The 16,955-nt window shown below is 37.8% G+C and overlaps 1 protein-coding gene across 1 annotated transcript in view; it reads left to right on the top strand.

Annotated features, from left to right (window-relative positions):
• Positions 1 to 16,955, top strand: part of HS3ST5 (heparan sulfate-glucosamine 3-sulfotransferase 5) — a 289,009-nt gene that overhangs the window by 152,181 nt on the left and 119,873 nt on the right. The window contains exon 3 of the mRNA XM_047763014.1: positions 12,785 to 12,897. The gene's annotated coding sequence lies outside the window, so the exon portion shown is untranslated. The remainder of the gene's footprint in view (positions 1 to 12,784; positions 12,898 to 16,955) is intronic.

Raw genomic sequence — 16,955 nt, 5'->3', positions numbered from 1 at the left:
GGATGGGACAGAATCATCAACTAAGCAAGACTGAACCAGGATTTAGCAAAGTAAGTGAGAGTTTAGGCTTTGGACATAAACTAAAATAACTTTCTTTCGCTACCTTCTATAAATTGCAAGAGTTTAAGTTACTTAACTACCTCATTTTAATTCTGGTACTTCACCACTAATCCTAAAATAAAGATACTATGGATTTTATTACATAGCCATTGTAAGAATTAAACATTTCATGAAAAAAATTAATGAGCAGAAGCTGCAATTAAATAGAATTGGGAGACCAGAAGGGGGAGCGCTCATACTCTACAACAATAGCAGAGCCCAACAGGAAGAGGAAACACCCCTCTTCTTTGCTGACAAGGATTCAGCCAATGAATGGCCAAGGACTCTTTATTTCCTCTAGCCTTCCCAACAGTCCTTTTCTCCTCTATGAAAGTGTTCTCCTTCCCCTGCTGAAGGGAGAAGTTGCACATGGCTCACCACAGTTGCAGACTCTGAATTGCAACTTTTGGCTGATCCTGAATAAACTCATCTTTGCTGAAGAAATATCTGGCAGTCTATTTCAGGTCAACATTTGTACTAGGCACAATGTCTGGCACATGCTGACATCTCAGTTAATTGGTGACTACATAAAGTAGCCAAAGTCAGAGTCCTTGGAGTCCCGTAGCTGGGGTCTGAGCCAGTTTACGTTCATTTGTCCATACCCCAGATATTCATTGCATACTTACTATCTGCCAGACCCAATTATATGTTCTAGAGGTAAAACAGTGAGCAAAACAAGAACATAAAAGAATAAAATCTCCCTTTGTGGAGTTTACTTCTAGAGAGAGTTAATGAGTCTAATGACAAGAACCTGGGGCTGGCAAACTTCTGAATCCCCAACCATGTCCCATATCCAAAAATGGCTTTGTTCTGGGCAACTCATGCAGTCCCTGGGAATGGCTAAATATATGTAAAAAGAAACACAGCATATGCTGTCAAATAGCTTGTCAGGCATATGGTAAATATTGCTCCTTCCTTTTTCAAAGATGCATAAAGGATTCTTGTTGGACATGACATGTTGTAAAAAGCTGCACATCACTCACTCTCTAAGAGCCTTTCTTTTCTTCATCTCTCCCCTCTAGAAATACAGGCTGTATATATAAAGACAGATTTCTTATCCCAAGAAGAATTATACCTTGATCTGTCCATTGTCCTGTAATGTTTTATTTGCTTTCCTGAATCTTGTCTCTGAGAAATTTCAGCCTGAAAGGAAAACAGATCTTAAAACAAGTTGGGAAATTAAAGCCTCACCATAATCACTTTCTGATAGGGCCCCTCCCGTTGCCAGCTTCCTTTCTTGGTGTTTGTGGATGTCTGTATAGGACAATCTGGAAACTTCCCAGGGCTGAAGTGCTTGTGTGTGTTCTCATTTTTCCAGTCACCATTCATCTTTCCCTCTTGATACATAAGACAGGCTAAAATGGGTGGACTCTTGCTTCATATATAATTGCAGAGTAGATTTTTGTTTGACTTGGTGGCCTTTTACCATGTTATTTGTTGTGTTTGTCATTGTTTCATCACCCATAGGCAGGGCTTATCCATAAATGGATTTGGTTACAATTAATAAACTATTTTCTACATCTAAACATCCATTCTTCTAGTCACATTTCTGCAGTAACACTGTAGGCAAAATAGGTTGTTTTTGTTGTGGTGGTTGCTTTGGAAATAAACTTTATTTTCCCTTATTATTTTGAGGAAACCTGAGTTTATATATATATATATGCACACACCATCCAAAATCAAAACAGCTAAGAGAAGCACTGATACCAGCTGCCTATCATTATATGCTGAAATAAAGGAAAAAGTAAGAGTGTTTCAGCAAAACTTCAATGAATATGCAATTGTGGTAAATGAATAGGCACTAGAAACAATGCTGAAAGCAAATTGGACTTAGTCCAGTTTTTTTTTTTTTTCATGTTTAAACAAATTTTGGTATTTCTTTTTTATTTTCCTTCCCCCATAAATGCATAAATGCATCCATTTTGCCCAGCTACAGAAAAGTACTCTTATTTCAATAAATGTCCTTCTTTTGGTTTATCATATGGATCATGGAAATGTATGATTTTACAGAGTTTGTTGCTTCTAATGCACATTTATAAATTAAGAATGCCAAATAGCTACAGCCTTTAAAACAGCAAATAAATTCTTACCAAGAGAAATTCTTCTTTTATAACTAGAACACCTCTCACAGGACTAAGCCCTTGTTAGTGAGATGAATTCTAGAAATGGATTTCAGAGTAGAGGCCTCAGTGTTTGTTTTTATTCTTGTGAAACCAATAAAGTGCTGACAAAGAGTGCTATAATGGGCCACTGTACGTTTAGGAACAGGGTACATATAAGAGGGTTCTTTATTGCCTTTTGAAGGTTGAATACTGCTGTCCTCTACTACCATAGAACATGCTGCTTTACAAAACAGCAGCCGGATGGTTAGATCCATTTGAGCCCCACCTGAATATTACATATACTCTTTGAAAATATCAAACCTTGAGGAATATTGGAGCAGTTATAATACTGTGTTATTATGTTCCCATAGGTTGAAATCTGAAATACATTGAACTTAAAAGGGTAAAAGATATCTTTTTTCACTCTTTTGTATGCCATTTTATTTCCTATCAAACTGCAACCCCATGTCAAAGGGCCCAGTGATTTCAAATGTTACTCTTTTTTTCTTTTACTTTTTTTTTTTTTGGCTGTTTAGGCCCACACTTGTGGCATATGGAGTTTCCCAGTCTAGGGGTCGAATCCAAGCTATATCTGCGACCTATACCACAGTTCACAGCGACACACCGGATCCTTAACCCACTGAGCAAAGCCAGGTATCAAACCCCACATCCTCATGGATCCCAGTCAGTTTCGTTAACTACTGAGCCCTGAAGGGAACTCCTCAAGCGTTATTCTTTTAGATAAAACCTTAAAACATTTTTTTTGACTTTTTTTTTTTTTTGGTCTTTTTGCCATTTCTTTGGGCCGCTCCCGCGGCATATGGAGGTTCCCAGGCTAGGGGTCCAATCGGAGCTGTAGCCACTGGCCTACACCAGAGCCACAGCAACTCGGGATCCGAGCCACATCTGCGACCTACACCACAGCTCACGGCAACACCGGATCGTTAGCCCACTGAGCAAGGGCAGGGACCGAACCCGAAACCTCATGGTTCCTAGTCGGATTCGTTAACCACTGCGCCACAACGGGAACTCCAAAACATTATTTTGATACATACTTGTTTCCTTCAGTCTGAATGTCAAAACCAGTAATACTTGGCATTCAGCAGACAGTAGAATTGCATTCCAGTGCTGAGGACAAAAGGGGGGCTGGGAGAGGAAAATAGAATTTTTAAGCCCTGGTGAACAGCCTCCTTGGTTGTGAGGGAAATACTGATGTATACAGGTGACTGAGACAAGAAGGGGGAGGCTGTCACTACATCATGGAGCAAAAGAGGTTTTGGAGAAGGATTCTCTATTCTGGCTGCATAATACTATCCCCATGGAGCAGACCAGTTCCTGGGAGTGATTAGCACCTAAGTTAAGACACCAGAGCAGAATTGGTAGGTAGGACCTAAAAGCTTATTTATAAACCAGAGCCTTTCTTGGTGTTTTTACAAAACCTGTACATGTTCAACAATTCTACCTTCCTTTATTTGGGGGAGTGGCGTGGGGTGAGGGTGGTTTTTTTTTTTATCATTTATCCTCACTTGGCATCCAGTAAATGCTTTGTTGCCCGTTGGACTCTTATTTCCAGCCACAGCCCCGTGGAGTTTAGTTGAATGATGTCTATACCTGGGAGTAGGCAGTGAACATGTATATATAACACTCTGTGTGAATGAAAAGCAAGACCAACTCTTTCAAAAATGTTCTCTTGGTTCCAGTTCAAGATAAAAATAAAAACTGTAAGTTTCTGCAAATGCTACAAGTGGTTTTTTTTTTTTTTTGCAGTGTATCCATTTATATTTTCAAAAGCATTTGTTGCTCTTTCTTGAAAATATTCCTCATTCAAAGACCACATTGCAACTATACATCATTTATGTATAATTTGGTAGATGACAGACATTTGAAATTACTGTGACAGGTGTTTTCACATTGTTTCTGCTGGTCTGATTTAAAAAAAAAAAAAAAAAGGATACTGCCAGGAAACAGTGTGAAGATCTTAAATTCCCTAGAATCAATTTGAAGCACCTTTTTGAAATGAAAATTGCTATAAAGAAGCATTTTGGAATGAAGTAGGGAGGGGTGAACAGACTTTGAGATAAAAATACAGTTCAGTAAAACAAATGTATTTCTTTGATGGGAAGTATATACCCTGTGCTTTAATTTATTCATCATTATTATTGCTTTTGAGGTTGTTTTCTGCCACCATCCACATAACGGCCCCCAGAAAGTCCAGAAGAGAGCCAGTGGAAATAACTCTGTGTGTGTCTCTGGTAAAATATTTCAATATATTTCAAAATAAAGAGTAAGAGTTTGCTAAAGAGATGAAGAAATATTGAAGGCTGAAGATTAAAAAGTGTAGAGAAAAAAATCTCTTGCACATGATCGCCCATCAGGGCCAGCGTTAATCCGTAAAACCATGGCAACTATGTTAAGTTGTTTTATGTAGGAATAAAAATTGTTTTAATATTATTTTTGCTCTAAATGATAATATTCCATAAGTTCATCGTATTTTTAATCTTGACTTAAGGAAAGTTCTGCTCTGGCGAGTTTTAAAGGTAGAGTCCTGCTTATCTCTCTTCACTGAGCTCCTTCTCTTCCTCCTGTGTCCTTCCGCATCCTCCCCAGGGTCGCTCTCCTTCCTACTTAGCCAGAGGTGTTTGTGAAATATGAGACGGTTATGTCAGGCTGCTGCGGGTTTTTTTGTTTTTTTTTTTTTTTGGTCTTTTTGCTATTTCTTGGGCCGCTCCCGTGGCATATGGAGGTTCCCAGGCTAGGGGTCGAATCGGAGCTGTAGCCGCCAGCCTACGCCAGAGCCACAGCAACGCGGGATCCGAGCCGCGTCTGCAACCTACACCACAGCTCATGGCAACGCCGGATGGTCGACCCACTGAGCAAGGGCAGGGACCGAACCCGCATCCTCATGGTTCCTAGTCAGATTCCTTAACCACTGCGCCACGACGGAAACTCCTGTTTTGAGTATCTCTAATTAATGGCTCCTGTATTTCAGAGGTGGTCTGAAGAGGTGAGCTAATGCAATTTCACTTTGATTACTTATTTGAATTTTGGATGCAAAGAATTCTGAACCAATTCCCTGAATTTGTCGTAATCACGATTTCGTTATCCACAGCTGCTTCCTTAGATTTAAGGTCTTTCAAGGGTATATTGATTATTACAGCTCTTGATTATCTAATAACAATATTTATAAGATACCCTGTCCTCCAAGTCCATTTCCTTGACTCACTAATGAGCATTGTTCTCCAGTTGTCTTTCTTTCCAGTTGTAGTGTCTCCCTAAAATTATCAGATTATACTAACAGGGCAAGAGTAAAGCAAGACCTTAAACTCTTTTAGATGTTATACTGTAATCGCCATAAATCTTTCCTGCCATTTTCAGTCCACTCTGGTTGTTACCATTAGAAGTGTGTATCTTGAACTCATATCTGAGAATGGCATTCCAGAGCTTAACATCCTTCAGTGGCTATTATTCCCCTAGTACTTTCTCTACAGAGAAAGATAATATGAGTAGGCTTTTGAGCTAAAATGTGCAACTTGTTCCAGCTAAATGAATAATCAAATGCGAACACTGACATTAACACATACCAACTCAAATAAGTTAATGTGTTTGGTAAAAGTGGTTATATTTAATAGTTATTATCACCAAAAGGAAAAAAATCATTGGATATATATGAACTTGATTCACCAATGTGCTTAACAAAGTGTTTGAGAGAACCTGGAATATCCCAGGCACTTGTCTAGGAAGTAGAGATTTAACAGTAAATAAAACAGATGTCTTAGCCTTCAAGGAGCTTACAATCTGCAAATAAAGAGACAGTGGCATCACTAGATGACAAGGACTTGGATTGGAGAGAACAGGGCTCTACAGGATCTGCAAAAGGGACACCCAGAGAGAGAAGTCAGAGAGATCTTCCTGAGGAGAGTGACACCCAAGCTGAGATTGAAAAGAAGAGGAGAAATTAGCCAGGCTTGATTGGGCTAGTGATCTAGACAGAGGAGCAAGACCCTGACTTAGTTAAAGAAGTGGAAGAAGCTCTGGGTGAATAAATGAGCAAGGGCAGGGTAGAGTAGACAGAGATGAGGCTGGAGAGAAACCAGGATCCCACCCTGCAAAGTCACTGTCAGAGAGACACAAGACAGGAAGCAGTTTGCTGACTTGAGATACCTGTGGATATCCAAGAGAGGTTGACAATGGGCAGAGCCTGCAGTGCCAAAAACTGGAGGATAATTTGGTTTTGAAAGGTATAATTTAGTAAGTAACTTGTAAGTATACTTAAGAAATAGTTAATTTCTTGAGATTTCCTGGCTAGTTTTCTAGAAAAATCTGTGACTGTTTTCCTGCTGCTTAATATTTCACAGAATGCCATGTAGCTCTGTTTCTCAACAAATTTCAGAATTCTATGCTTAAAACATTTGATTGATGAATTGAAGTTTTCCTGTTCTAATTACTCGTCTTTAATTTCTCTGGACTTTCTTCAACCAGAAATTGATATAATTTAAAATATGTCCTGCCATGAAAAGATACAAAAATAGAAAATATAACAGTCTATAGTATTACACTGGGAGTTGATTCTGTGGAAGTTTAATTCCCCATGCTTGTCAAAAGTTGTTAAAATGTTGCTTGCCTTTTTTGAATATAAAATATGGGCAGACATGTCCTAATATATCAAAAAATGACACTTTGTCAAAGAGGGCTTTCATGGGAGAACGTTCTGAATAAAATGTTTTCTTTTTAAAAGAACCCGACCTGTTTAACATTCCAAAGCAAACACAAAAGAACACAAAATGCTTGAACTTACTGCCAGTCACAACAGTTTCGTTTACTCTTTAATACTTTTTTTTTATATTCCAAAAATCGTTCCCCCCAAAGAATTATCAGTTTTATTCCATGATAACCCTGGTTTGAAGCAAAATAAAAGTAGCTCTGACCCTCCTCAAAATGGATTCTTTTCAGACTCACTAGCACTTCTAATGGTATGAAGATGATATGGTTGGCTATGTCTACCGTTAGACTAAATTTAATTATATGTGAAGCAACAATTCTCTTATCTATTAGGAACACTTGCTGCGGCTAACTGCATTTCCCTGTCTGGCAGATGAAATACAGAATTAAAATCTCAAACTAGTTTCTCAAGTTTTTTTTCCCCCCAGTCATTTGAAAATCTTTTAGCCTAGGGGAAGATGGTAGCACAAAAAGAATGGAAAACACTTGATATTTAAAGGCCTTGTCTAGATTAACAAAGCAGATATACCTTTCTGGTCCCCAAAGAGCCCCTCTCCATTAGGATTATTTTGTGACAGTTCCAATCCTTTGGACCTTCCAAAGATGTCCAGAGTTAAGATAGCAGTTGATAGTTGAAATGTTAAACAGAAAATCAATAGATAATTGGCTCTGATCACAGTCTTCTGTTGTCTTATCTAAACAGGAGGGAGAGCTGTATATGTTACCCATATTCTTTGTAGAGAATGTACCTCCTAAGACTAACTCTTGAATAGTAATATCTATTCTTCATTGTTTAGAGAGCCAGAGAGGACTGAAAGAAACAGGAGCAGATGGCAGTTGAGGTAATTGAGATACAGCATAGCTTGAAGGCATCCTGGAATGCTGCATAACAGTTCTAGTGTGAAAAGAAGAGAAATATTGTACACAACTTCACTTGATGTGTAAGCTAAGTCAGATTTTGTCACCTGCTCTGAGTTAAAATTCCTAAAGAGTCGGGGGCGGGAGGAGAGGACAAACGGTTTGAGCTAATGTTAAAGAGTGGCAAGAACAGATTCCCCCACTATGAGTGTTCGTTGAAGAGTAGAAATATTAGAAAATTCTGCATATATTAGTATGAAAATATACTACTCTTGGGAACAACAGATTTTAGTTACTAATAGGCAAGCCACATGTGTTATCTTCACCTTTTAATTAACTCACACTGTCATTGCAAGGGGGGAGGAATTTGTTGTGTTCGTGGTGGTGGTTGCAAGCATCTCACGATTGAGAATGGCTTCCTTGGACCTCTAATGGAGAGCTGGGAATGGGAAATGAGGCTCTACATCCTGTCCCTAGGCAGGTGACCCTACGCAGGTGTCTTTGCCTCCCCAAGCCTCACTTTGTTCATCCATAAAATGGGCCTAATAATACCACCTCCTTAGGCATTTAGTTCAGTCTCTAATATGTATTCAATATGTAATAATAATAGTAATATCATTAATAGACATAGATGTACAGCTTAGCTGTTTTGCCAACCAACCACACCAAGAACTGTAGGACATTCATGGGTGCGGTTTCTCACTACACCAGGAAACCCATTCCACATAATTATTTTAAGTGTTTTAGAATATCCTCTTAGCACTGCAGTTGTGAGATGGAAATCCTATAAAATTGGATTGTGACGATCATTGTACAACTATAAATGTAATAAATTCATTAATTAAATAAAATAAATAAATAAATAATAGAATATCCTCTTATTCTGTAGAACAAAAAATTCTTTGTACATTACCATCCACTCTCTTTTGGTAGATAGATAGACAGACAGACAGACAAATAGGTATACTATGTTATTTGTTTAAATAGAAGTTAAAATCAGAATATTTCCTTGAAAACACTTTCTGGTTACATTATCAGACTGACACAAAGAAAATTTTGTTACAGACTTAGGACTCATCTTCTAAGAGCAATGTTTCCTCCTAAATGTAGTAAGGCCAAAATTAACTTAGAAAATTTAGATCCCTTTAAAGTTGAAGTAGTCATATCGTATCACTAGACTATTTTTGCCTAGGAGTTAAAGTAAATCTATCATATGTATAAAGGAAATCTCCGTGGCATTATCAGTATTTGTTTCTACTACATGTTAGCCATGCCAGAGACCCCAGAGTTGTAGCTATTATAAATGGCTCACGGTGGGTTCACAACTGAAACCCACAAAAGATGCAAAATGATCGTGATTTATTTTAATATTAAAATCTTACAGCACTTTTTGAACCATTTTATAAATTAATTAATTTCAAAATGGATGAGGCAGTAACATCGAGGTTTAGCTAATTATGTTTAAATTAAATATAAGCATTTAAAATAACCATTTTAATTAAATACAAGACTCAGGCAACTAATCATTAAAAGTGGAATTGGTAATGAGATTTATCACTCTGAAACCACTTGTAACACATTTCTAATGAATTCTTTCTTCTACTTAAATGAAAGATAAAATATATCTCCCCAGGTGGCCACTAATAAAAGATAATCCTTTATTGGGTCATAGTTGTCAATTTGGTATTGAATAAGAGCAAAAATATCTACTTACATACAAAAATGTAGTTGCTATTTGCTAAACCATTTTCTTTCTTTCTTTTTCTTTTCTTTTTCTTTTTTTTTTTCTCTCTTTGTTTTTTTGCCTTTTTAGGGCTTCACCTGAGGCATATGGAAGTTTCCAGGCTAGGGGTCAAATTGGAGCTGTAGTTGCAGGCCTACACCACAGCCACAGAAGTGTGAGATCTGAGCTGCATCTTTGACCTACACCTCAGCTCATGGCAACCCCGAATCCTGAACCCACTGAGAGAGGCCAGGGATCAAACCCATTTCCTCATGTATACTAGTCAGGTTCATTACCACTGAGCCACAGTAGGAACTCTGCTAAGCCATTTTCAACTTGATTTATGTTTAGTTCTATAAGTGCCTGAGAAAAACCCTAATAATTATAGTCACATTTATTACTGCAAAAGAAAATGCATATATTTTGTTAAAAAATTATGCTTTTTATAGAGGAGATTCTGAGGAAGGAAGAAACCTAAATAATTTTGTGATTTAAGTTTTTAATTAAAATGGTGTATTGCAATTTTAAGAAAAATGAGTAATAGCTTCATTTTATAAATATTTATACTTCAAACTTTATATTTGTAAGAATATACAAATATATTGGCATATTCAAATTGGTATATAAAAATTTGTATTTGTCTAAAGAAATCATGGGCTAGTTCTTTTTCTTATATTTCAGTCTTTATTTTTTATACAGTATAGTTATTTACAATATTATATTTGTTTCAGGTATACAACATAGTGATTCAATATATTTATAGATTACTCCATTTAAAATTATTATAAAATATTGGCTACATCCTTTGTGTTGTATAATATATCCTTGTATCTCATTTATTTTATACATAGCATTTCATACCTCTTATTACCCTACTCCTATCTTGCCCCTTCCCCCACCCCTCTCCCTACTATTAGCCGCTAGTTTGTTCTCTATATCTGAGTCTGTTTTGTTACATTCATTTATTTGTTTTCTTTTAGACTCCACATATAAGTGATATTGTATAGTATTTGTCTTTATCTGACTTATTTGACTAAGCATACTGTTTTCCAATTCTATCCATGTTATTGCAAATGGCAAAATTTCACTCTTTTTTATGACTGAGTAATATTCCTGTGTGTGTGTGTGTGTGTGTGTGTGTGTGTGTGTGTGTGTACATACCACATCTTCATTATCCATTCATCTGCTGATAGACCCTTAAGTTGTTTCCATATTGTGGGAATTGTAAATAATGCTGTGATAAACATTGGGGTGCATGTATCTTTTCAAATTAGTGTTTCTGTTTTCTTTAGCTATATATCCAGGAGGGGAATTGCTGGATCATATGGTAGTTCTACTTTTTGGTTCTACTTTTTGGTTTTTTGAGGACTTGCCATACTGTTTTCCTTAATGGCTTCCCCAGTTTACATTCCACCAACAGTTTACTAGGGTTCCCTTTTCTCCACATTGGCTAGTTCTTATAGAACAATGTAAATATCATTTATTCTGATACATGGTAAGTACTTAATAAATGTTTGTAAATTGAGTGAATAAATATATTGATACATTTTATAAAACATCTTTTAAAAGATTCTCTTTTAAAACCATTTATTGTGACATCTTACCTTATACTTTAACCTACTCAATTATCAGAATAATTGATAAAGCTGAGGCACATCTACTTACATCTTTGAAAGGAGTATGTTTTTCTGTCATCTATTGCTTTTCTATGTTAGTACAAATGTTAAGAATCTGAATGAGAGAAGGGCCTCTGCTGGCTTGGAGAGAAAGATTTAAAGGCAAGTTAACTTGTTTTGTTCCTATACTAAATACCTGCAATTACTGATTGTCACATTTTTCTTCTGTTGTAAAAACTGAACTAATTGAAGGTACTACCCTTAGGGAACAAGTTCTACAGTGTAATGAATGTTGAGTGCCCTCTTGAGTTTAGCATGTTAATTATTTATAATTATAATGATTTTGTTTATTTGGAAAATTTAGAAATAATTCTAGTTTATTAAATAAATTGCAGAACAGTAGTTGAGGCTTTGTTTTGTTTTATTTTATATTGAGGTCTCAGCAGGCCTATGAATATGCCAAGAAGTTTTCACAAGCAATGGAGCCTGCTTTCTGACTAATAAGTGGACACTGTTGATGTGTGCTGCTGTCCTGAAATAGTGAACTTTTTTATACTCATCCTCTAGTTTCTTTAGATCTCTTTGGGCAGTGTTGGGATTGTGAGGGGAAGCTTTGACAAGGATTCTACTGGAAGAACTGGAAGTAATAGATGAAAGTACATTAATCAGAGAAGAAATGCAGTAGATTTGGTTGCTTCGGTAAATGGAGAAATATAGTAGATTTGGTATTAGCCAAGTATATAAATTTTTAAAGTCTTTCCTTTTCTTGAAAAAGGTCTTCTGTGTGTGTGTGTGTGTGTGTGTGTGTGTGTGTGCGTGTGTGTGTTTCCTTTGCACTATAAATATATTTGTACCTAATGGACCCAAGTTAAAGATGAATATTCTGGCTATTTGGGACTAGAATAATCTTTACATCTACTATTATCAAATATATATTGCTGATAATGATATATTAGGACTGGGCTCCTACAGTCCAGTTAGACGTAATATACACTCTTAATAATAGCCTGAAATGACAGTGAAATATTACTTTTAGAAAAGGAGTTTGGCATTGCAAATCTGTTTCATCGCCATCTTTTTCATTTTCCCATCACTTTCTTTTTTCATCTTTCCAATACGACACTTTCTGTTTTAGAGCCAAACATGTACTCTGCAGCTAGAGAATTGCTCAGGTCTCCTGGTAATCTATATTCAATTTAGGAAGAAGCAGCAATTGCTTAATATATTCAAGTAGTAGCAAAGGTAAGAATGATTGATGGATAATCATCATATGGTTATAAAAAGGTCAATCGAGATGTACAATATATGTCATTTTTAAAGAGAGTACATTTAACCACTCTCCACCTAAATTCCTCAGCAGCTGGATCAGAAGCAAGAACATTACCTGAAAGTACATGTGGGTAGTAGCGTCCCAATTTACAAGTCTGTCTCTGATCAAAGACAGTTAACAATTACATATTCCAGGATTAGACTCAAATGTGAGCTCTGCTCATCATCAACAAATCATTTAATAAAATGACTAGAAGTACTGTTTTTTTAAAAAAAGAAATGTTCTGATCATACCTAATATGCTTCTTCCCACGCAAAATTTTAACCACAGCTATTAAGGAGCAGAGGGGGGAAAAAGACTAATTGGAAAATCACTTTGCCTCTGCCTCTCCCCCCAGGCGCTAACAGAGTGGGAAGCAAGCCAAGAGGACAGCAGTAGGTGTACAGAGGCCATGGAATACCCACCAACCAGATAATCATCGCTGGAATAACTGGAAGTGTCTGAATGTAGGTATGTGTACCGAAGACTTCTCTGTGCTCTTTCAGTAAGTAACTGTTATCTAGCTCCCCCATCAATGTTATTCATACACCTGCAGGCTCATCAGCCTTTTGAAAGCACTACTTGGTGGGACTTGGATGCACATGCAAGCATGCACATAGCCACTCAGAAGCACAGGAGGGCCTCCCTCCTCCTTGGGCGCCTGGAACATTCTCCAAAATGACCTAAACCTGTCTTCCAATTCTCTCATCCCAGTATTCCCATACAACATTCCCACACCTTCTTCCCACGGACACTGAGCCTTGTTTCCTGAGCACAGAAGGCTGTTGTCTTGCCTTCCTATCAGAAATAACTTTCCCATATCCTCTTTGCTGGCTTAAGTTCTCTTTCTCCTTCAAGACCTAAATCAGTTTTCACCTATATTACAACATCTTGCTGATTCCCCCTCCCAATTATTTCCTTCTTTCCATATGTCTGTAGAGCTTGTATTCATACCTCCCCTCTGGCATTTGACAACTTGTATTATGAATTGCTGTTTCTCTCTTCATGCATCTGCCCTGAGTCCTCAGTGTAGCTGTTTATTTTTGAAGAGACAGGATCTGTTGTATTTTTGCAGACCAGAGACCAAGACCAAGGAAAATGGGCTGGTAAAGAACTGCTGTGATGTAGGGACGCAACAAAGAGGGGTGGTTAAGAATAGAGTCTGGGGAGTTCCGGGCATGGCCCATGGGTAAGGAACCAGACTGGTATCCATGAGGATACAGGTGGATCCCTGACCTCGCTCAGTGGGTTAAGGATGCAGTGTCACCTTGAGCTGTAGTGTAGGTCGTAGATGCTGCTTGGATCCCGAGTTGCTCTGGTTGTGGCTTAGGCCAACAGCTGTAGTTCCAACTGGACCCCTAGCCTCAGAACTTCCATATGCCACTGGTGCGGCCCTAACAAGCAAAACAACAACAACAACAACACCCCAAAAAAACAAAAACAGAATAGACTCTGGAGCAAGAATGCCTGAGTTCAAGTTCTTGCTCAGCCAATTATTAGGCTGTGTGACTTGGGCAAGGTTTTTTTAAAGAAAAAAAAAAACTTTCTAAGCCTCAGTGTTTTCTTCTGCAAAATAGTAATAATAGAAGTACACCCATCTCCTTAAGCTGTAAAGTTTCAATGAACTAATAAATAAAAAGAACTTAAATAGTGTCTAATATATATCAAACACTGAAAAATCATTACTTATTTATTACTGTATATATAATAGTTCATTTAATTTTCCCAATAATACTAGAAGATAGATGGCATCATTGCCATTCTGAAAACCAGAACCCTGTGACCCTGAGCAATTAGGTTACTAACCAAAATCACAAGAAGATACAGAATGAGAAGCAAGTACCTGATCCTAAACCCTAGGCAGTTTCACTCTCGGAACCACCTCACACAGGCACCAGGGGAATAATTCGTATTGATAATCATGGAATTAATTCTTTTCTATTCTTATACTTTAAACCAAATTCAACTCAACAAGTATTTCTGGTTCCAGGCACTGAAGGAGAAAGATGGAGAAAAATACAAAATGGCTATTCTTACCCTAGGATATTTTATAATCTATGTGATTCAGATACTAGCAACAAAGCAGAAACATCTAACACATTTTTTTCTTCCCATTTCTGGATTCATTTTGAGATTGGCTCTTCCCTGGCCCCTACTTCACCCCATGTAATAATTGTAGATTGGATACAGTGTCATTGTCTACAAAAATAACTCTGTCTACAAAAATAACACCCATTTAAGAGTAAACTATAAAATTGATAAGTTTTAAAATTATTTTACTCTACTTGAAACTATTTTGGAGAATTGACAAAGAGCTCTGTTAAACTTGGCAGATCAGCCCCTCTTGGAACCTCCTTAATTTCTAGGAAATCATCAGTAGGTCTTGTTCCCCTCTGCCAAAACTCCTTGGCTGCTGCCACTTCACTTGTGCTAAGGTACATAGCACTGTGCTGGGATCTAGTAGATGATTGGTAAAATCCTGAATTTTGCCACCCTTACTCATCCTTAAATATGCTCTGCTCTCCGGGCGACCTCTGAATTTCAGGCTAACATCAGGGATCCTCTGTAGACCCAGAGAAATTACCTGAGGTAAAATATCCCCAAGAGGGAGAATTGGAAGGACTGACATTTTGAACACCAGGTTTTTTACTTTACACGTATCATTTCATGTAATTCTCAAAGTAACCCCATGAAGTAGGTATAGTTATCCACCCTTTACCGATAAGGAAACTAAAATTCAGAGAGGTTAATTAACATATTTGAAAAACCACAGAGCTGGTGAGAAAGAATTCCCAACCCAGTCTAATGACCCAAGGAGATGAGGAAAAAGCAACGGGCTGACCTGAGGGCTCAGTTCAGAGTTGTGAAGCAGGGACTACATTTTGACACTAACTGCTGGTGACTCAGGCACATCATAGAACCTCTTCTTGTCTCGGTTTTTTCATCTCACATGACATTGTTATGAGGATCAAAATATTTTATTTGTAAGATGGGCTGTGAAATTATCATTGACATTATAAACATATATTATAGTTATGAGTCTGATAAGTGTAAACATTGAAAGAGGGAAGAAATCCCCAAATGGTTTGAAATTCCTAGGAGGCGACGGGAGGAAGGTGGCAGCATTGAAAGGAAGCAAAGACACTAAGAAACGCCATGCCTATACAGGGGCTCTGGGAGCAGATCTGGAAAAGATGGCTCTAGTACCAATACTGACCCAGTACTGTTCAGTTAACAGTTACCAAGTGGCAGTTACCCTTATAATATGTTATATCATGTCCTTAAATGTAGGTATAATAGCCATAATCACCAACCAAGGATTAGACATAGGGCAAAACATTGGAAATCAGGACTGTTGCATATGGAACCATAGGCCTTGTATAAGGAACCGTTGTATAGCAAGCTTCTTAGTTGGAGGATTAAGAGTAATACTGTCCTTAAATAGACAGTTCAAAAAGTATGCATCCAGGAGCTCCCACTATGGCACAGTGGGTTAAGAACCTGGCTAGTATCCATGAGGACACAGGTTCAATCCCTGGCCTCACTCAGTGGGTTAAGGATCTGGCATTGCCGTGAACTTGGTGTAGGTGGTAAATATGGCTCAGATATGGCATTGCTGTGGCTATGGGGTAGGCCAGCAGCTGTAGCTCCGATTTGACCCCTAGCCTGGGAACATCCATATGCTGCAGGTGCGGCCCTAAAAAGAAAAGAAAAAAAAATATATGTGTCTAGCTCCCAAACTACCTGAAACATCCTACAGTCCTCAGTGGGATCCAGTCTGCTGCTTGAAACAATTTCCTCAAAAGTTTTTCAGAGGAATTAATGACCCTTCAAGCTGTTCCTCATGTCTAGTTTTGACCTTGTAGATGTTGAAGGGAAGTAAATGTACTTGATGAGTTATTGAGCATATGCTTCAGTTATTATGATAGTAAAAACAGCTCAGTTTTATAAAACTGTGAGGGGCTTTCCATTTCTGTGCGTTTAATTGCATTCCTACTGAGTTTAGATAACAAGTCATTAATCTCAGCATATGACCTAATGCATTTATTTAGATTAAAGGAAGTTGCCCACAATTTTTCTTTTTTTTTTATTTACATGATAAGTTTCAGAAACTATCTACCAGCCTATTTTTAATTGTACTTTAACCTGAATGAGGATAAAAAATCTAGCCGATACTTTGAATAGTATACAAAAAATCAAAGAGAAATTAAGAAACCACTTTAATAAGTGTCTTTTGTGAAAGCCTGCCTAGAGGAGGCCTGTAGTTCCAAGATTACTGCTGACATGGAAAAGCTATCATCAGTTGTTCAATTTCATCTGGCAAATTTCAACAAATATTTCTAAAAATAGGCCAGGAGTTCCCGTTGTGGCGCAGTGGTTAATGAATCCGACTAGGAACCATGAGGTTGCGGGTTCAGTCCCTGCCCTTGTTCAGTGGGTTAAAGATCCGGCGTTGCCATGAGCTGTGGTGTAGGTTGCAGACGCGACTCGGATCCCGCGTAGCTGTGGCTCTGGTGTAGGCCGGTGGC

The sequence above is a fragment of the Phacochoerus africanus genome, chromosome 2 (assembly GCF_016906955.1).
Source record: "Phacochoerus africanus isolate WHEZ1 chromosome 2, ROS_Pafr_v1, whole genome shotgun sequence".
Classification (NCBI taxonomy): Eukaryota; Metazoa; Chordata; class Mammalia; order Artiodactyla; family Suidae; genus Phacochoerus; species Phacochoerus africanus.
Note: the sequence above shows the minus strand (reverse complement) of the source record. Positions and strands in the feature narration are given on the sequence as shown.